The following is a 22712-nucleotide window of genomic DNA, read 5'->3' as shown; positions in this document are numbered from 1 at the left end:
CCGCAATATTTTTGGCCCAGAAACCTTTTCCAAGAGTGGCGTTTAAGTTGCAGTTTAAGCTTAAACTGCAGCTTAAACGCCAGACACTTCCAGTGATGCCTTTTGTGGTAGCACGTTTAAGCTTCAGTTTAAGGTTAAACTGAAGCTTAAACGTGAAAATGGAAGAAGGCAGCCCTGGAGGGTAACTTAGTCGAACATGTTTAAGCTTCAGTTTAAGGTTAAACTGAAGCTTAAACGTGGAGGTAGAAAAGGCAACCCTGGAGGTCGAACACGTTTAAGCTCCAGTTTAAGGTTAAACTGGAGCTTAAACGTGGAAGCTGAGAAAGGTAGCCCTGGAGGTCAAACACGTTTAAGCTCCAGTTTAAGGTTAAACTGGAGCTTAAACGTGGAAGCTTAGAAAGGTAGCCCTGGAGGTGTCGAACACGTTTAAGCTCCAGTTTAAGGTTAAACTGGAGCTTAAACGTGGAAATGGAAAAAGCAACCCTGGAGGAGAAACTTGGTCGAACACGTTTAAGCTCCAGTTTAAGGTCAAACTGGAGCTTAAACGTGGAAATGGCTCCCTGGTGCTTTTCCCCTTTCTGGCGTTTAACCTCCAGTTTAAGGTTGAACTGGAGGTTAAACGTGGAACTGCCCCCCTTGGTGCCCTTCTCACTTCTGGCGTTTAACCTCCAGTTTAAGGTTAAACTGGAGGTTAAACGTGGAAATGCTTCTTTGGTGAGACTTTCATTCTGGCGTTTAACCTCCAGTTTAAGGTTAAACTGGAGGTTAAACTTCAATTCCAGCATTTCTTAGCCTTCATGATTCTGGCGTTTAAGCTCCAGTTTAGGCTTAAACTGGAACTTAAACTCCACATGTGATATTCAAGCTTCCTTTATTGATTTTGTTGCTTCCTTGCTTAGCCTCTTCTTCCCTGAAATCATCCAAACAATTGCATCAAAGTCTTGCAAAATTTCATGAGAAATCTTCCATTCATAGCATTCAAGTAATATAACTAAAAACTCATGGAATTTGCATCAAAATCATACTGTTTGGATGATTCATTGCTTTGTTATTCATTTAACCATTCTTGGTTACTTTAAGCTCAAGAAAATGCATAAAACAACTAAAACTAACAGAAAAATGCTAGTGAAACTAGCCTAAGATGCCTTGGCATCACTACCTTGTATTCAAGACTCAAGGTTCTCCTTCTATAACCATGGAGAGGAAGCATGAAAAGCTTCTCTCAATACAGAGTCAAACAAAACCCCCACATTCAAACTCTAAGTTTGGTGTTGGAAGGCTACAACCAAACTCTAAGTTTGGTGTTGAGAGGCCCCAACCCTGCTCTGATTATCTGTGAAGCTCCAAGAGAGCTCACTGTCAAGCTATTGACATTAATGAAGCGTTTGTTGGGAGGCAACCCAATCTTTTATTATCTATTTGTCTATGTTAAATTTCCATTGCTATTTTATGTTTTCTTTAGGTTGATGATAATGTGAAGTCACAAAAACAACTGAAAAAAAAATCAAAAACAGAATTAAAAACAGCACACACTGGAGGATAAGCTTACTGGCGTTTAAACGCCAGTAAGAAGCATCAGAATGGCGTTTAACGCCAGAAAGAAGCATCAAGCTGGCGTTAAACACCAGAAACAGGCTACAGTTTGGCATTTAACGCCAGAAACAAGCAGCAGTCTGGCGTTAAACGCCAGGATTGCACTCTAAGGGCGTTTACACGCCTAAATAGTGCAGGGATGATAAGTCCTTGACCCCTCAGGATCTGTGAACCCCACAGGATCCCCACCTACCCCACCTCTTCTTCTCTCCTCTTCACACCTTTTCATAACACTCTTCCCCAAATACCCTTCACCAATCACCTCATCCACTCTTTCCTGAAAACCCCACCTACCTCCAAATTCAAAATCCTTTCCCTCCCAAACCCAACCCTAATACATGAAACATAACCCTCTTCCCACCCCTATATAAACCCCTCACCACTCCTTCATTTTCACACATTACAACCACTACTTCTACCCCTTGGCCAAACCACATATCTCCCTCCATCTCCAATTTCTTCTTCTTCTACTACTTTCTTTCTTCTTTTGCTCGAGGACGAGCAAACCTTTTATGTTTGGTGTGGAAAAAGCATTGCTTTTTTGTTTTTCCATAACCACTAATGGCACCAAAGGCCAGAGAAACCTCTAGAAAGAGGAAAGAGAAGACAATTGCTTCCATCTCTGAGTCATGGGAGATGGAGAGATTCATCTCAAAAGCCCATCACTAAGAAAAGGATGGAGCAAACAAGAGAGCCCACTCATGGACCTCAACAAGAGCATGAGGAAATTCCTCATCATGAAATCCCTGAGATACCTCAAGGGATGCACTTTCCTCCGCAAAACTATTGGGAGCAAATTAACACCTCCTTAGGAGAATTAAGTTCCAACATGGGACAACTAAGGGTGGAGTACCAAGAGCACTCCATCATTCTCCGTGAGATTAGAGAAGATCAAAAAGCTATGAGGGAGGAGCAACAAAGGCAAGGAAGAGACATAGAGGAGCTCAAGAGCACCATTGGTTCTTCAAGAGGAAGGAGACGCCACCCTCACTAAGGTGGACCCGTTCCTTAATCTCCTTGTCTATTTATTTTTTCTATTTTCGTTCTCTATGCTTTATTTTTATTTATGTTTGTGTCTTCATTACATGATCATTAGTGTCTAGTGTCTATGCCTTAAAGCTATGAATGTCCTATGAATCCATCACCTTTCTTAAATAAAAAATGTTCTAAAAGCAAAAGAACAAGAAGTACATGAATTTCAAATTCATCCTTGAGATTAGTTTAATTATTTTTATGTGGTGGCAATACTTTTTGTTTTCTGAATGAATGATTGAATAGTGCATATTTTTTATATTGCTGTTTATAAATGTTAAATTTGTTGGCTCTTGAAAGAATAATGAAAAAGGAGAAATGTTATTGATAATCTGAAAAATCATAAAATTGATTCTTGAAGCAAGAAAAAGCATTGAAAAACAAGGCTTGCAAAAAAAATGGCAAAAATAAAAGAGAAAAAAAAGAGAAAAAAAAAAAAGAAAAAGCAAGCAGAAAAAGCCAAGAGCTCTTTAAACCAAAAGGCAAGACCAAAAAGCCAGTAACCCTTTAAACCAAAAGGCAAGGGTAAAAAGGATCTAAGGCTTTGAGCATCAGTGGATAGGAGGGCCCAAAGGAATAAAATCCAGGCCTAAGCGGCTAAACCAAGCTGTCACTAACCATGTGCTTGTGGCGTGAAGGTGTCAAGTGAAAAGCTTGAGACTGAGCGGTTAAAGTCATGATCCAAAGCAAAAAGAGTGTGCTTAAGAACCCTGGACACCTATAACTGGGGACTCTAGCAAAGCGGAGTCACAATCTGAAAAGGTTCACCCAGTTATGTGTCTGTGGCATTTATGTATCCGGTGGTAATACTGGAAAATAAAGTGCTTAGGGCCACGGCCAAGACGCATAAAGTAGTTGTGTTCAAGAATCAATATACTGAACTAGGAGAATCAATAACACTATCTAAATTCTGAGTTCCTATAGATGCCAATCATTCTGAACTTCAAAGGATAAAGTGAGATGCCAAAACTATTCAGAGGCAAAAAGCTACTAGTCCCGCTCATCTAATTGGAGCTAAGTTTCATTGATATTTTGGACTTTATAGTATATTCTCTTCTTTTTATCCTATTTGATTTTCAGTTGCTTGGGGACAAGCAACAAATTAAGTTTGGTGTTGTGATGAGCGGATAATTTATACGCTTTTTGGCATTGTTTTTATGTAGTTTTTAGCAGGATCTAGCTACTTTTTAATATATTTTTATTAGTTTTCAAGCAAAATTCACATTTTTGGACTTTACTATGAGTTTGTGTGTTTTTCTGTGATTTCAGGTATTTTCTGGCTGAAATTGAGGGACCTAAGCAAAAATCTGATTCAGAGGCTAAAATGGGACTGCAGATGTTGTTGGATTCTGACCTCCCTGCAATGGAAGTGGATTTTCTGGAGCTACAGAAGCCCAATTGGCATGCTCTCAATTGCGTTGGAAAGTACACATCTAGGGCTTTCCAGCAATAGATAATAGTCTATACTTCGCCTGAGTTTTGACGACACAAACTGGCGTTCAAACGCCAACTTCCTGCCCTATTCTGAAGTTAAACGCCAGAAACAGGTTACAAACCAGAGTTAAACACCACAAACAGGCTGCAACCTAGCATTTAACTCCAAGAGAAGTCTCTACACGTGTAAAGCTCAATGCTCAGCCCAAGCACACACCAAGTGGGCCCCGGAAGTGAATTTCTGCATCATTTACTTATCTCTGTAAACCCTAGTAACTAGTTTAGTATAAATAGGACCTTTTACTATTGTATTAGAGGTCTTGGTCATTTTGGTTCCCCTCTGGGGCCAAAGCCAATGAACACTATTATCACTTATGTATTTTCAACGGTGGAGTTTCTACACCCTATAGATTAAGGTGTGGAGCTCTGCTGTTTCTCATGAATTAATGCAAAGTACTATTGTTTTTTTATTCAATTCAAGCTTATTCTTATTCTAAGATATTCATTCTCACACAAGAACATGATGAATGTCATGATTATGTGACACTCATCACCATTCTCACCTATGAACACGTGCCTGACAACCACTTCCGTTCTACATGAAAACGAGCTTGAATGCATATCTCTTAGCCTCCATTCCGAAAGATCGGAGTCTTCGTGGTATAAGCTAGAATCAATTGGCAGCATTCTTGAGATCCAGAAAGTCTAAACCTTGTCTGTGGTATTCTGAGTAGGATCTGGGATGGAATGACTGTGACGAGCTTCAAACTCGCGAGTGTTGGGCGTAGTGACAGACGCAAAAGGATCAATAGATCCTATTCCAACATGAGTGAGAACTGACAGATGATTAGCCGTGCGGTGACAGCGTATTGGACCATTTTCACTGAGAGGACAGACGGTAGCCATTGACAACGGTGATCCCCCAACATACAGCTTGCCATGGAAAAGAGTATGAATGATTGAATGAAAGCAGTAGGAAAGCAGAGATTCAGAAGGAACAAAGCATCTCCATGCGCTTATTTGAAATTCTCACCAATGAATTACATAAGTATCTCTATCGTATTTTATGCTTTATTTATATTTTAATTATTAAAATCTTATAACCATTTGAATCTGCCTGACTGAGATTTACAAGATGACCATAGCTTGCTTCAAGCCGACAATCTCCGTGGGATCGACCCTTACTCACGTAAGGTTTATTACTTGGACGACCCAGTGAACTTGCTGGTTAGTTGTGCGGAGTTGTGAAGAAGAATAGAGATTATGAACGTGCGTACCAAGTTGTTGGCACCGTTGAGATCACAATTTCGTGCACCAGTAAGTTGGTTAAGACTTATGGATTAAGGTCAATTATGCTTGCTTGACTTTCTCCTCGATGGTTGGGGTTGACTAGGTGAGATTGACTCATCATAATTACCATAGTTATGGTTATGGCGATGATAGGATTCCTTAGATCCTCATTCCCAAGTCAAGGCTCTTTTATTGCATTTAGTGCATTTTCACTAATTTTGATCTTGTTTTCTCTTTACTTGCATTAATTCACAATTTTGCTCATTGCTTAGTTCTTTTATTGCTTAGTTCTTTTAATCTTTCAATTCTTGCTTGAAACCCCCCCTTTCCTCACAACCAAAAGCGTAACATTTCATTTGCATTCCTAGGGAGAATGACCCGGGAGCTAAATACTTTCAATTTATATTTTGTATTGGATTTATTATGTGATCTTGAAAATTCATTGTTGGTTTGGACTATGCTACTAACGAATCGATTCTTGTCTTGATTGATTCCAAACCATGCAAGAATTCTCTTCATCAAATTTGGTGCCGTTGCCAGAGAATGCAAACGGTGTTATTTCTTTTGGTTGATGTGAATATGTTAATAGTGTAAATAGCACTTTTTGGTTGTTTGTTTGCTTTTGTTAGTAGGTTCTTGTTTATATTTTCTTGATGACTTTTTCACACCATTACCACAATGCACCCCAATGGAGCCCAAGCACTTACTTTTATAGTCACCAATTGTACACACCATTCTCTCACTACATACAAAACCAAAACTCTTACCCTCATGAGTTTGATTGCCAACCTTCATCTTCCTACATGCATCAAACCACACAAGAAGTAATTTTCATGCTCATTCAAGAACAACAAGAGTTCCGGAAGAAGCAAGAACAAGTCATGTCTACCTTAGTAAAAGCTTTGGATCATTTAGCTTTATTGCGTTTATGCCACAAGCAAGAGAAATTGGTGGATGAATGTGTGGAACCAAGTGAAAAGTGTGGATCGAAAGAAGAATTGTAAAGTCAAGAAGAAGATGTCAAGTTATAACATGAAGTGCATGAGGAGATGCATGAAGAGTTAATAGGAATTGATTAAGAGGATTCCATCATTCAAGATTTTTTGTCCGACTTGGGTGATTCCTTTAATGACCTTAATGAACCTCCTTTGTTTGATCTAGAAGGAGATGTTGATGTGGACTTCACACAACCTCCAATTTTTTACTTGAGTGAGGATGAAGAGGATTCAAAAGAGGTTGAGGAAGATTTTAGTTGCCAAGAGGTGAAAGCATGTGTTCTAGAGCAATTTGAGTGGGTGAAGACTTCTCTAACAAGATTTCTAGCCCCACATCAATATGCCGTTTTAGAAACGGATGATCAACTTCGAACCTTTCTCGGAGTAGTGGATGGTGAAGAGAAGAATGTTAATTGGCAAGGAAATGAAAAGTTCATCAAGCAAGCCGAATCAACATTTGGAGCTCAATTATGGTGCAAGGGTCTAGTTAGTGGATTCCAGGGAATGCACAAGTTTTCTAATGGTGATTTGAGGCATTGTTCATCCAAGTGCAAGAGTGAAGATCAAGAAGAGGATGAACAAAAGACTAGAGTATGGGATCTGGGCATAAATTTCAAGAGTCAACTAAGTTGGATCCTAGTTGCTAGCTTGAATTCTCTCATGAGTTTGATGCAATCTAATCAACAGCAAACTTCGTTGGAGATTCAAGGAGGAGTGGAAGCATAAGCCGCCCTAACAAGGATCTCCTCACCAAGTCCAACTTAGGACTATAAACCAAAGTGCTAGGTGGGAGACATCCCACCATGGTAATATCCTTCTAACCTTCTCTCTTTTAGCTTCTATTTCATGAATAAGTGGCTATATTGCTTGGTTGGTTAGATTTATTTTGATGATTGTTGCGTAATTTTGGTGAAATAATATGTTTTTTGGGAGTTTTGTGATGTCATGGGACTTGAAAACCTATTTTGGGTATCAAGTTTGGTGCCTTAGAGCCAAAATTTTTGTTGCAAAAACGGAGACTTGTGCGTCCGCACAATCTCATGCGTCCGCACAGATCCCCTGTTTTCCAGTTTCCGTGCGTCCGCACAGACATGTGCGCCCGCACACCACTAAACGCACTCTCTGTTCGCAGCACGCGCACGGCTTGTGCGCGTGCACCCCATTTTCTTTTTCCTTCGATGCGACCACACATAGGGCGTGCGGCCGCACACGTCCCCTCTTTTCACAAAAAAAAACAAAAAAAACAAAACCCACTCGTGAGAGTGCACACCCCCTCTGGTCGCGGCGACCACACCTTATGTGCAATTGCATGCCAACCCCATTTCCTCTTTTGTGCGTACGCACACTGCTTCTGTGTCCACACAGGATGCGTTACACCTTCTGTCCGCAGCGCCCGCATATTTCTGTGCGCGCGCATACCTCCCTCTTTCTCCTTGCGTGCGTCCGCACACGACCTGTGCGTCTGCACAGGTCCCTTTTCGAACGTTAATTCGACAAGAGAGGGAGTGCCGTGCTTCAGTTTCCCTTATACCTCCAACCCTTCCTTTTCTCTCCCCCTCAACACCCCCCAACCAGCCTTCACACCATCACCTCCCTCTATCGCGCCACCAACCACCGCCGGCGTCCACCACGCCGCCGTCTCTCTCTCTCTTCCTCTCTCTTCCTCTTTCCTGCTTCTCTCTCTTCTAATTTTATTCTCTCTCTCTCTCTCCTGTGCTACCTGCACTGCCACCGCGCCCAGCCCTAGCTGCGCCCCTCAGTCCGGAGACCAGCCACCCAGCGGTGAGCTTCTGTGCCACCGCAGCGCTCACCACACCGCCTTCTTCGTTCATTTCTCCTCTTCTCCCCTTCTGCATTCAGGTTCCAATTCTTCCCTTGTAACCTCCCCTTTTCTGATTCTGTCTCATTTTGCTTCTCTTTCTTTACTGGTTTTTAATTCTGTCTTAGTTGCTAGGTGGTTATAGGTTAGATAACTTCCATTTTCTGAATTGAATATGTAATGCTGGCTGATATTGTTGAATATTGATGAGAATGAATGCTGCTGCTATGCTGAGACTGAGTGTTGTTCTTACCTGACTGTGAATGCTGTCTTTACTTCATTTTACCTGCCTGTGAATGTTGCCTATGTTCTGCTTGATAGACTGCTTGAATGGAGTTTTTGATCCAACCTCTGTGTCTGATCATCATAGGTTTTGAATTTTCTTCCATTTGGCATTACTAATTTCTGATTGTGCACAGTTTCTGTTGAATATAAATGCTGCCTGAGATTATTTAGTTATGCACCTTGCGAACTCATTTTGCCTACGCATCAATCTGAACTTCATTTTGCTTTGTGATCATATGGTTTGATGTCAATTTTGTGGTGCATATCATCCTTTACAATCACCGTGCCAACTATGCACTTCTAATTTTGTTTTTGGAACCAAATTGGATTGAAATTTCCAGCTTTAGACATTCTATTTGGTACTTTCGAGTGCATAGCATGCTGATTCACTGCATTATGTGCTGACTGCCAAGTCTTTTGGTTTTAAACCCAATCCAGCTTGAAATTTATCCATCTTCAAATCTGTTTGGTGCCTTTTTGCAGCAGTACATATAATGTGTGTTTGGTGGATTGATTGGCTGCTTATTCATTTGTTATTAAACATAAATGATCATGTACAATTGCTTGTCCCTTGTAAATATTTTTGAGCAATGAATCTGATTTAAATTGACATTGCTTTTGGAACAAGGAATTGCTATGTGACCATTTTACTACTTTGTTCCATGAATAAGTGGGTACTTTAAACTGCCAAGTCGATTATTGCCTTTTTGTGCATAATTTTTATAACGCTTTGAATTCAAATGCAACAAGGCAACACTCAATTTCTTTTAATTCAATTCACTTGCATTATACACCTAAGTTCTGTCTATGCTTTCATTGTTTGCTCACTCATTTATTGGTTACTTAGGTTGCTTGATCTTGGGAAAACACATTTCTTTTTTAACAATTGACTGTGTATACATGTTTTCCTTTGATTTAGTATTTGTTTACTCTGATGGCTCTTATTTGAATTGTTTGATTATATCCTTCTTCTTCCTATGAATTTTATCTGTTTCCCTGAGTTGTATTCTATTTTGTCTTTTTCAGGATGGCCCGCAAGGGAACGGAGAAAGCCAATCATTTGGCTCATCCTCCCCCTGTGTCTCCAAGTGACCAACCAGACAGATTTATAAATGCTGAAGCCCAGGAACAATAAAAGAAGCTAGAAAAGCGTGCCTTTCATTATGAGAGAAAGCTAAACCTGCCTGAGAAATATACGGATCTGATTCTTAACCGACTTAACTTTTATCATTGGGAATTCGTAAAATTTGATTCGGTGAAGGTAAATGAACACCAGGTCAAGGAATTTTACGCAAATTTCCTAAAGAGGGATGCCCAAACTATTTTTCTGAGAGGTGTTACCTTAGATACCTCTGGCACTGCTTTAGAGGCCCTCTTGGATATTCCGCATATTCCTCCGGCTCGTGACGCTTACACTCAAATAATGAAGGACGTCACAATGGGAAAAATTTTATTGGATGTAGTCCTGGAAAATATTGGCCAGCCTGAGGCTAGATGGGAGTATAGCAAGGGCGAGCAGGTAGTCCCGTTGAGCATTGCGTGCACCGACCTCAACCCAGAGGCAAGGATCTGGCAGCAGATCATTGCCGACTATATTCTTCTGAGCATGCATGCCATGAATATCAGAGTTCGTGTGGCAGTGTTACTATGGGCTATTCTGGAGGGGAAGAGGATCTCTATTCTTCCCCTTATCAGAGATTCGATGATAAAGGTGAATCAACAGCTGAAATTCAACATTTCCTTTCCATCATTGATCACTAGATTAGCAGTGCTATCTGGTGTAAAGAGACGCCCAACAGACCGGACGTCTATCTACATCAGTAAGCAGCCATTTCTGCTATACGGAGACTATGACGAGCCGCCTCAGAAGAAAAGGAAGACCACTGAACCTCCATCAGCAGCAGTAGAGCCTTCAGCACCTCCTACAGCACTCGCACCCACACGCCGACCTCAGACACTATACGAGATGTGCCGGGAGATCCTTCAGGCCGTCCACCGATCTGAGCGCCGCAACGCTGGCCGCTTCCAGTGGATAGTGGTGAAGTTCGAAGGCAGAGACCCTGGGCCACCTCCTCCAGATACACTAGAGCCAGATGCCGAGGAGCCTGTATCTGAGGAGCTAGCAGCTGAAGTTGGCTAGGTAGCCGAGACACATGACCAGAGAGCGGCGGAGGCCACGGTTGAGGAGGTAGTTGTTCAACGAGCTGAGGAGCATAGAGCGGCGGAGCCTAGAGTCGAGGAGCAGGCAGTTGGACCTGAGCCGATAATGGAGATGGCAGTTGAGACAACTGACCAGACAGTAGAGCAGCCGAGAGCTGAGACCACCACACAGCTATCCAGCGCTATCATTGTTTACCAGCGTCATCACCACCACCTACCACCATCTACCGATGGACCTTCACATGGTTAATTTCCCCCTATTGATTCCTTTGGCACTGAGGATAGTGCATGACTTAAGTGTGGGGGAGGATCTTCTATCTTTTGGGTGTAAACATTCTCTCCTGAACACTTCTATTTAGTTATTTTGAGTTTTATTATACTTTTTGTGGATATTTATAGTATTTTGACTTCTGCACTACTGTTAGTACTTTTGGTATATATATTAGTTGCTTCTAGCTATCTTTAGTATTGCACTTTCAATTCGGTATATATACGTACATATTGCATCTTATATTGTATGGTATATAGTATAGATATGGACTGTGATTGGATGATGTGAATAGCTTATGTGTAACTTATCTTGATCCTAATTATTCATGTTACCTTTTTGCTTGTAGAAAATTAGGAAAAGAACTAGAAAATTTTGAAAAAATCTTTGCATCTGTCACATCATACATACATATAGGAAATAATTTTAGTGAAAAACAACAACAAATTCTTCAAGAATTTTGCTTCAAGGGCATTCTATTGAATTGATTGAGAAAATTATTTTCAAACTTGCTTGAATGATTCCTTTCTGGAATATAGAAGAGTAAAGAACAAATACCTGGTGAGTTTTTTAGCTTAAATGAGTGGTTACACCATTTTAACCACTAATTTTATTCATTTTGTGTTATATCTCTTCTATGATTGTAATTTTGGTTTTGCTTGATTCTTTATTTCTAATGATTGATGCTTCGAATTGCATTGAGCATAATTGAGGCCATCTTTGTTTAAAAGCTTACTTTTCCTATAAAGCTTACCCTTTGTATTTACCATTGTTAAACCCCCTTGAGCTTTATGAAACCTCATTGTTCTTGATGTTAGCACATCACAGTCATAAGTGAAAAACCATGATTTACCTTGGATTGTATCATTGATTAGCTTAGGTTGAAGAAGTGTGTTTCATTTAAGTGTGGGGGAATCTTTGGGAAACTTTGATAGTAAAAGAAAATGTTTAATTTGGGTATTCATTGAAAATTTTGGAAAATGGGAACATTCATGTATCAACTAATTATAACATATGCAATTCTAAAAAAATAAACCTCTTCATCATACAAACGAATAAAGAATTGCATATGTGAAGTTTTTATGAGAAAACCATACATGAGTGTTAGTGAAGTGTAAATGATGGAAGGTTAGGATTGCATTTTTGTGTTGACTTGGATGATAAAGGTTGATGGGGAGGCTTGAACTAATCAAGGATTGAATTGCATTAGTCCACTTGGCCATATCTATCCCACTTTTATCCTAACCCCATTACAAACATATGAAGTCCTCACGATAATTGCATTCATGCATCACTTGTTTGTTGATTGTTAGATAAAAATCAATTCTTTGAAAGCATGATTAGGAGAGACTTGAGTGATTAAACCCCTAAACACCGAGTGACTAGAGTGTGTACACACCTAGTGAGGGTTCAGTTACTCAACTCTATGTTTCCATGCCTCTTATCATGTATTCTTGTAAGTTGTTTCACTTTGATGAGTTGAATCAATTCTTTAAATTTTGGATGCATTGGATTATCTCCTTGCTCAGCCCTATTTGTCCATACTTGCTTGGGAACTTGATTGTTGTTTTCGTCGATTGCATATAGATACTATAGATAGATATATAGATATAGATAGTATATAAAATTCCTGCATGCATATAGGTAGTCGCATTTAATAAGTTGATGACCCCTTTGATCATTCTCCTTGTTAGTTTAGCTTGAGGACATGCTATTGTTTAAGTGTGGGGTAATTGATGAGTCCATATTTGACGGTATATTTTGACTCAATTTGGATGGATTCTAGCACATGAACTCACACTTAAGCACCAAAATAGCATACTTTTGTGTTTTATCCCTAATCTGATTCTAAATGTGAAAACATACATTTTAATGCTTAGATTAGTGATTTTTAATTCCACTTTTATGTCATTTGATGCCGTGATATGATTTGTGAGTGATTTCAGGCCTTAGAGGCAAGAATGGATGGCTAAAAATGGAAGAAAGCATGTACAAGGGAGAAAACATGAAGAAAACAAGGAAAAGCACACACAGCGAAGTGTGCGTGCGCACAACCCCGCGTGCGTGCACACAAGCGAGAATTTCCATGTGTGCATGTGCACAAGCACCTATGCGTACGCACGGATCAATTTTTAGCCTCATGTGCGGACGCACACATCTGTGCGTCCGCACAGGTCCCTGCACGTGATTGTATTAATGAAACACGTGCTGCATGAATTTGGAGGCCCTTGGCTCATTTTTGGAAGGCTAAAATGCTATTTTAGAGTGCTATATAAAGGGGAGATCAACACTTAACAAAGGGAGCTCACTTGGAATTAGATAAGTAGTAGTATAGGAAGCTTCCATAGGAGTAGGAGTAGTGTAGAGTAGATTGCTCTTTTAGGGTTTCATTTCCATTTCAATTGTAGCATTTTATAGCAAGCTTTGATCTTTCATTTTGCTTCCTTAATTGTAAGTACTCTCAATTTCCTTTTAATTAAAGCACTTTCTTTTCCTTGGTTCAAGTTACTTTGTTCATATTGCAATTTTGAGTTCTTGAAGTTTTTGATCGATGAGTTTTATGTTTCATGCCTCCTTTATGTTTGATTGCTTGTCTATGTTTGGTTTTGTTGATAGTTGGTTATAGTTTCCATTTTACTTTGCAATTTTCCATGCTTTACTTTTATGCACACAATGTGTTTGTGAAAATTCCAACTATGAGTTTTGAGTAGATTTTCCCACCTTGGCTTGTGGTTAGAGTTCCTAGGATACTAGAGTTATAATGTTCGACATTTAGTGGTAATCCTTGGGTAGTTAGTTGACTCTTGTTTCCATTGATGCTAGCCTTTTATCAACTAGTTTGGTAAGTTGGTTAGGACTTATGGATTAAGGTCAATTATACTTGCTTGACTTACTCCTCGATGGTTGGAGTTGACTAGGCGAGATTGACTCATTGATGAACTAATTTTCTGTCAGTAAAGAATTTTTATAAAAATATATTCGCGTTGCAAGTATAGTTTCTAAACCAATAGAGAATCCTTTCGTACAAAAATTTTGGTTGTCACAAGTAACAAAACCCAATAAAATTTATAACCAAAGTATTTAAACCTTGGGTCGTCTTCTCAAGAAATTGCAGGGAGGTATGATTTATTATTGGTTATGAAAAATTATATATTTTTGGGTTTTTGAAATAAGGAACAAGTAATTTTAAATGACAAGAAAAATAAATTAATAATTAGAAAATCTCTTGGCAAGGTATGAGAACTGGAAATCCTATCCTAGTTATCCTTATCAGGTGTGATGAGAATTGTTTATTGCTCCCACTTAGTTAACCCTTACTAAATAAAAGAAAGTCAAGTGGACCAATTAATTTGATCCTCAAGTCCTAGTCAACTCCTGTGGAAAGACTAGCTTTAGAGCGATCCAAATCAATCAGCAATTCCCAATTTTCAATCAACTGCTGAGTCTAATAACTCAAGTGTTACCAATTACTTAACCAAAACCAAAAGGAGAAAAATCTAAATTAAATTGAAAGCATCAATAACTGAATAAAACAATTATAAATCTGAAATACCTCAAATTATATTAAATAGAACATTCAAATCTTAACATAGAAAAGTTCATAAGCCAATTTAAAAAGATAAACAACAATTAAAGTAATAAAATAAATAAAAGTAGAAAATAATTAAAGGAACATTGAACCTGTGATTGAAGAGAAGTAGCCTAAACATAATAGAAATCCTAAATCCTAAATCCTAAGAGAGAGGAGACAACCTCTCTCTCTAAAAACTACATCTAAAAACCTAAAATTATGAATTATGCGTTAATTCTATGAATGAATGGATTCTCCTACTTTATAGCCTCTAGTCTGTGTTTTTAGACTTAGATCTGGGCCAAAAAGGGGTCCAGAAATCGCTGGAAGCGTTTTCTGCAATTTCTGCACGTGGCAGCTATCACGCGTGCGCGTGGGTCATGCGTTCGCGTCATTTGGAGCTTTTCCTTGTCATGCGTACGCGTCCACATCGTTTGCGTTCTGCTCAAGGCACGCATCCGCATCGTCCACGCGTGCGCGTCGCTTGCGTTTTGTGCTAGGCACGCGTCCGCGTCGTCCACGCATGCGCATCGCTTCCTTTTCTTCAAAACTCTATTTTTGTGCTTTCCTTCCATTTTTGTATATTTCCTTTCTGTCCTCTAAGCCATTCCTGTCCTATGTAGCCTGAAAATACTTAACACACAGATCACGGCATCGAATGGTAATAAAGGATAATTAAAATTAATATTTTTAAAGCGTAGGAAACATGCTTTCACATATATCATAAAATAAGGAAGGAATAGTAAAACCATGTAATTTACATGAATAAGTGGGTGAAGACTTGATAAAAACACTCAATTGAGCACAAGATGAATCATAAAATAGGAATTTATCAACCTCCCCACACTTAAACAATAGCATGTCCTCATAGAGGTGGAATCGTGGAATCTTGTGCAATGCAATCTATTCTAAATGAAAGCTACCTAAATGAATCATGCAATTCTAATTACTATCCACCTATATATATAGAGCTTACATGTGGTTAATTTGATTCATATTTTCAAGGAATCATATATGTACAATTAAGGCCAAACCATATTAAAACACATTCACAATTGAGTTGGGTTAAAATATTTCACAAACTTGCAAGACAATTAACAATTTAAACATGGATATATGTAAATGAGCTATTGAACCCTCACTGGATTTGTGTTTACTCTCTAGTCACTCAGTGTTTGGGGTTAATCACTCTATTCTTTTCTATTCATGCTTTCTAAAACTTTGTTCTTCATCTAACCAATTAACAAATATATAATGTATACATACAAACATCATGAGGTCTTTTTCAAGGTTGTAATGGGGTCAAGGTAAAGGTAAGGGTATATATATAAGGCTAAGTGAGCTAATAATTGAATCCTTAATTAGTCTAAGATCTCACCTAACATATACACACTATAAAAATTTAAAATTTCTGGCTAGCTACCCAATCTTCCCACTTTTGTTTTGCATACTCATGTACCAATTATTTTTTTATTTTATCCCATGTGTGTTGATTTTTCTTTTAACTTAATAATGGGGTAATTTTGTCCCCTTATTTACTTGCTTATTAAAACACTATATATATATATATATATATATATATATATATATATATATATATATATATATATATATATATATATATATATATATATATATATATATATCTGAAACATAAACATATATCAATGCACATGGTATTTTAGTTTAACTTGGTTTCACATGAGCATGCTCCCAAATTTCTGATTATTCTTATTAATTTAATCATTTCCTATCAACCCATGTTCCCATGTTTTCCCCATACTTAGTTGATACATAATCTCTATCTTAAGCTAACCAAGGATTCAACTTGGGATTTTTAAATTGTTTTTCTGCTTAAGGCTAGTGATATGGTTATAGAACAAAAGGGGATTAAGAGGCTCAAGAGGGCTAACAAGGGTGATGTAGGAGGTAGGCTTATTTGGGATAAGTGAGGGAAAATTCAAATGATGGCCTCAATCATATGCGGGTATGTATCTACATTCTATATTGGACATATAGATTGAAACAAAGTAAAGATTACAAGCATAGAAAAGAAGTACGAAACACACAAGAATGAAATTTATGGTTGAATGTAACCATACAATTAAGCTCAAAAACTCACGGTTTGTGTGTTCTTTTGCTCAAAAACCATATATAAGTTATGTATGTCATGCAAGCAGAAATCAAGAGTTCTCATTATTCTCAATGTGAATCTTTGAATGGCTTTTATAAAATTTTAGTGTTTTCCTTGAAAAAAAATGTTGTCAATTAACCAACATTTATTGCTATATATATATAATGTGTGGATTATTGTGATTCTGTTATACTAAAGTCTCTAGTTTACTCTTTTTATTTTTAATTAAACCAAGTTATCGTATGCTAAAAGGGTAAACTAAACTAATTAATCCATATATTCTATATCATAACTTAATAAGCTAAAAGTGCAAACTAAACTAAATATCTAAGATATATATATATATATAAACCAAAGTGCAGAATGCAGAAATAAAGTAGAAATAAATAAAATACAGCAAAAGAAAAATGTGCAATTATTGAAAGATAAATAAGATAAGATAAAATAAAAATACAGAAAATAAGCAAAATAGGATAAAGAGAGTCTGAAAGTGGTTCACCAAAAAGATTCGCCAGAGATGGCAACCTCCCCACACTTAAATAATAGCATCGTCCTCGATGCGCGATCAAGCTGGGTGTGAACAAGTGTCATCTCCGGAAGGATGTGCAGTAGGTGTCTCTGTATGAGTGTCAGAGGGTCTGTTTGCGGAAGTGGAGGCTCTGTCTGTAGAGGAATCTCTGGGTCTACGGGTTGTATATGATGGGGCCCCTCATGATGGAGCGCAGCCTACTCAGGTCCTGCCTGCTCAGCCTCTGCATGTGCCTCCTCCTCATGATCGTCCGCCTCTGCCTCAGATGGCTCAGAAGGGGTGTCAGGCTCGGAGGGGATGTCATGGTGGCCAGATCGGATAATCAACTTTAAATTCTCATAGCGTCGCTTGCTGCGACGCTCAGATCTCTCATATCGCTGCTGGTTGCGGTGCTCCATCTGGTCCAACCGGTCAAATAGGCGATGCACGAGGTGGTAGATGGGCTCTGAAGCAGGTGAGGGTGCTGTGGTGGTGGCTGGTGCAGTAGTAGATGAAGGAGTAGCGGAAGAAGTGGCTGCATCAGAGGAGGCAGTAAAAAATGGAGGTCTGTAGCCTAAAGCTTGAAACTGCCTGCTGTGAGGGATGATCTTTTTGCAGTCGGCGGCGGTTGGCTTCTCATCTGCGAGCTCCCAGGGCACCTCAGCTCGGCGGCCCAACTGAGTGATCAAATATGGGAAAGGGAGGGTGCCTCTGACATGGACTCTGGCCATGTAATACCGGATAAAGTGGAGAAGATATAAGTCATTTTCCTCTATCACACACCAGATGAGGGTAATCATAGCAGCTAGCACCTCTGTCTCATGAGTGCTCGGCATCACGTAGTTACTTAGAATCTGCTGCCAAAGTCGAGCCTCATCATTCAGGTAGATAAGCTTAATTCCCTTTGGGTTTGTTGTTGTTTCACCCATGACCCAGGGGACAGTGGGATCAATAGCTATTCTCTGCTTTATTACGTCCTAGTCAAATCTCATGAATCTCATATCCTCTTCAGTCTGCTGATAACCATCTGGTTTATCGGATTTAGGTAGGAGCTGGAGGATCTCTTCTATTGCTTCCTCAGTAACCAGTATCTGCTTGCCTCTGAGCTACACGGCATCCAGGGAAGTTTTGAAATAGTTACAGTAGAATTCTCTGACCCAGGATGAGTTTACTTCAGTCAAGTTCCTTTCCAAGAAGAACCAGCCTCTCTATTTAATTTATTCTAAAGTGTATTGGTTGAGTTCTTCTGGAATTTTGAGGGTCCTTTCCAGGTATGGGTTCCAAGAAGTGGTAAAAACTGGATACTTCAGCTCACAGTATCTGTTGGCAAACTTGACAGGGTCTGTGGCAGTCAGTAGCTGATCGGCCTTTTCCTGCGGGGTAAAATTCCTCTCCCACCAGGAATCGTCATGGAGGATATCCAAAATAGAGGTAGAAGATTCTCCTCTTTTCCTTTTGCCTGTGGTTGCCTTGCCCTTTCCTTTGCTTTTAGGGTCAGACATCCTGAAAAGTAGAAGTTCCAGGATACAGTTTAAGAATTAAGGTAGGAAAATAGGTAAGCAAATAGGATTTTATCAATATAAGCATAGAGTGGCAAAAGAGGGATAAAAGAACAATAGAAGCATGAAGTGAGTTAAATATAAGTAAATTTTGGACTGTATGCAAGTAAAAAGTCTGAGAGTAAAAATCACGATCTAAAATCTATGATATGCAGAATTCTTGTTAATCAGGAACAACAGTCGTCATGCCTTGAGATGGTTTGAAAATAGTTAGGTAAAAAGAGAAGTTAGAAAGTTAAAGCAGTTAGGAGTTAAAAAGTGAAGTTAAAGCAAGTGGCATGGGAATGTGGTTCTAGTTAACAGAAACTGCACATACTTGAATAACAAGTAACTCACATGCAAGTAAATATTGCAGATTATTGATGATTAGTCATAGAAAAGAATTGCAAAATGAAAGTGGAATCATCAATAATGTTATTTAATGAATAATGGAATCAGAAAGAATAAGAAGGCTAGCATGTGCATTCATGAATTGTTTTGGTTGAAACCAATTAGTGCAAAACTTGAAATTTCCAAAACTAATTCACGAATGAGAGTTGAGTGAAGCAATTTGCTGAAAAAATTGGGCAGCATTCCGCCTAAAAATTGAACATTCCCGGGTAATAAACAGCAGCAGAAACAGTTCATATGATAATAAGGTAATGCAGAAAAAAGTAACAAATAGTAATTCACATGAATTCAGAATAAACAGACTCAATCTGCATTAAGGAATAGTAAAGAGCAGCATATGAACAGCATTATCATCACAGCATATTCAAAATTGCGAAACAGATAAAACAAGTAACAAGAATGGCACAATTATCAGACCTAAATCCACTAACCACATCCTAGCTATCTAACCACCTAAAATCCACTACGATCATACATCTATAACTATCCTAAAGTGAATAAAATTTGAAAAAAAAATGCAACTAACTAACTTAAAGAGGAATCATTTGTTCGGCAGAACCTGGTAGGAAGAGGAACAAAAATTGGGCTCAGAGAGATGGTGGTGGTGTGGTGGTGTGGTGGTGACGCGGCGGTGGTGGGAGGCAGCACGGCGGCTGTTCGGTGGAGGCAGGGTGGCGCGGCAGTTCGGTGAAGAAAGGGGTTATCGGAGGAAAGAGAGCAAGGGGGCAAGGAGGGTGGGGTTGGGGTGTGTGGTGGCCGGCAGTTCTGGGGAGGCGGCGCGGTGGTGGTTCGATGATTGGGGTGGGGGGTAGTAGAGGGAGAAGGGTGAAAGGGGAGAAAGAGGGAAGAAGAAGAGAAAGAAGGGGGGTTCTTTGATGGCGGCGCGGTAATGGGGGCGCGGCGAGGTGGGTTGGGGTGGTGGTGGCTAGTCGGTGGTGGCAGAGGGGAAGAGGGAGAGTGCAGAGGGGAAGGAGGGGTTTTGGGATGCGAAAGGGGTAGGGTTCCACGTCGAAGGGAGTAAGTGTAGTTAAATCCACGCGGACGCGTGGGTCACGCGAACACATGGTTAGGGCGGGAAGGCAATGACGCAGACGCGTCATTGAAGAATAATGAAAGTGACGCGTACTGGTGCGCGAAATTGTGATCCCACACTTTTCACACAACTCCGTGCAGCAAGTGCACTGGGTCGTCCAAGTAATACCTTACGTGAGTAAGGGTCGATCCCACAGCGATTGTCAGTTTGAAGCAAGCTATGGTCATCCTTGTAAATCTCAGTCAGGCGGATTCAAATGTTCATGAGTTTGTTGCTTCTAATAAGCGTATGAAGATGCTTGTTGCTTCTGAACCTCTGCTTTCTTATTGCCTTCACCCAATCATGCATACTCCATTCCATGGCAAGCTGTATGTTGGGGGATCACCGTTGTCAATGGCTACCGTCCGTCCTCTCAGTGGAAATGGTCCGGCTACAGGTTATGTAGGGCTAATCATCTGTCGGTTCTCACTCATTTTGGAATAGGATCCATTGATCCTTTTGCGTCTGTCACTACGCCCAGCACTCACGAGTTTGAAGCTCGTCACAGTCATCCCATCCCAGATCCTACTCGTAATACCACAGACAAGGTTTAGACTTTTCGGATCTCAAGAATGCTGCCAATTGATTCTAGCTTATACCATGAAGACTCTGATCTCACAGAATGGAGGGCTCTGTTGTCAGGAGAGGCAACCATGCATCGTGAACCAGGAGGCTAAGAGATACACACTCAAGCTATTGCAGATAGAATGGAAGTGGTTGTCAGGCACGTGTTCATAGGTGAGAATGGTGATGAGTGTCACGGATCATCACATTCATCAGGTTGAAGTGCGAGTGAATATCTTAGAATAAGAATAAGCTTGAATTGAATAGAAAAATAATAGTACTTTGCATTAATTCATGAGGAACAGCAGAGCTCCACACCTTAATCTATGGGGTGTAGAAACTCCACCGTTGAAAATACAAAAGTCATGAAGGTCCAGGCATGGCCGAATGGCCAACCCCCTAAACGTAATCAAGAGATCAAAAGTGATACAAAGATAGTCTCAAAAATGTTCTAAAGATGAAAATACAATAGTGAAAGGTCATATTTATAATGAACTAGTAGACTAGGGTTTACAGAAATAAGTAAATGATGCAGAAATCCACTTCCGGACCCACTTGGTGTGTGCTTGGGCTGAGCTTTGAAGCTTTCACATGTAGAGACTTTTCTTGGAGTTAAACGCCAGCTCTGGTGCCAGTTTGGGTGTTTAACTCCAGCTTTTATGCCAGTTCTGGCGTTTAACACCAGAATAGGGTAGAAAGTTAGCATTTAAACGCCAGTTTGCGTTATCAATACTCAGGAAAAGTATGGACTATTATATATTGCTGGAAATCCCAGGATGTCTACTTTCCAACGCAATTGAGAGTGCTCCAATTGGGCTTCTGTAGCTCCAGAAAATCCACTTTGAGTGTAGGGAGGTCAGAATCCAACAGCATATGCAGTTCTTTTTCAGCCTCTGAATCAGATTTTTGCTCAGGTTCCTCAATTTCAATTTCAGCCAGAAAGTACCTAAAATCACAGAAAAATACACAAACTCATAGTAAAGTCCAAAAATGTGATTTTTATTAAAAAACTAATAAAAATATAATAAAAAATAACTAAAACATACTAAAAACTACCTAAAAACAATGCCAAAAAGCGTATAAATTATCCGTTCATCATAACACCAAACTTAAACTGTTGCTTGTCCTCAAGCAACTAAAAACAAAGCAGGATAAAAAGAAGAGAATATGCAATAAATTCTGAAAACATCTGTGAAGATCAGTCTTAATTAGATGAGCGGGGCTATTAGCTTTTTGCTTCTGAACAGTTTTGGCATCTCACTTTATCCTTTGAAGTTTAGAATGATTGGCATCTATAGGAACTCAGAATTCAGATAGTGTTATTGATTCTCCTAGTTCAGTATGTTGATTCTTGAACACAGTTACTTTATGAGTCTTGGCTGTGGCCCTAAGCATTTTGTTTTCCAGTATTACCACCGGATACATAAATGCCACAGACACATAACTGGGTGAACCTTTTCAGATTGTGACTCAGCTTTGCTAAAGTCCCCAATTAGAGGTGTCCAGGGTTCTTAAGCACACTCTTTTTGCTTTGGACCACCACTTTAACCGCTCAGTCTCAAGTTTTTACTTGACACCTTCACGCCACAAGCACATGGTTAGGGACAGCTTGGTTTAGCCGCTTAGGCCAGGATTTTATTCCTTTGGGCCCTCCTATCCATTAATGCTCAAAGGGTTACTGGCTTTTTCTGCTTACTTTTTTCTTTTTCTTTCTTTTTTTCTTTTATTTTTTGCCACTTTCTTCTCTCTTTTTTTTTGCAAGCTTTTTCTATTCACTGCTTTTTCTTGCTTCAAGAATCAATTTTATGATTTTTCAGATTATCAATAACATTTTTCCTTTTTCTTTATTCTTTCAAGAGCCAATAATTTTAACATTCATAAACAACAATATCAAAAATATGCACTGTTCAAGCATTCATTCAGAAAAAGAAAAAGTATTGCCACCACATCAAAATAATTAAACTATTTTAAAATTCAAAATTCATGAACTTCTTTTTCTTTTGCAATTAAGATATTTTTCATTTAAGAAAGGTAAAGG

The sequence above is a fragment of the Arachis ipaensis genome, chromosome B2 (assembly GCF_059453495.1).
Source record: "Arachis ipaensis isolate K30076 ecotype BB chromosome B2, ASM5945349v1, whole genome shotgun sequence".
Taxonomy (NCBI): Eukaryota; Viridiplantae; Streptophyta; class Magnoliopsida; order Fabales; family Fabaceae; genus Arachis; species Arachis ipaensis.
This window is presented reverse-complemented; position numbering follows the sequence as displayed.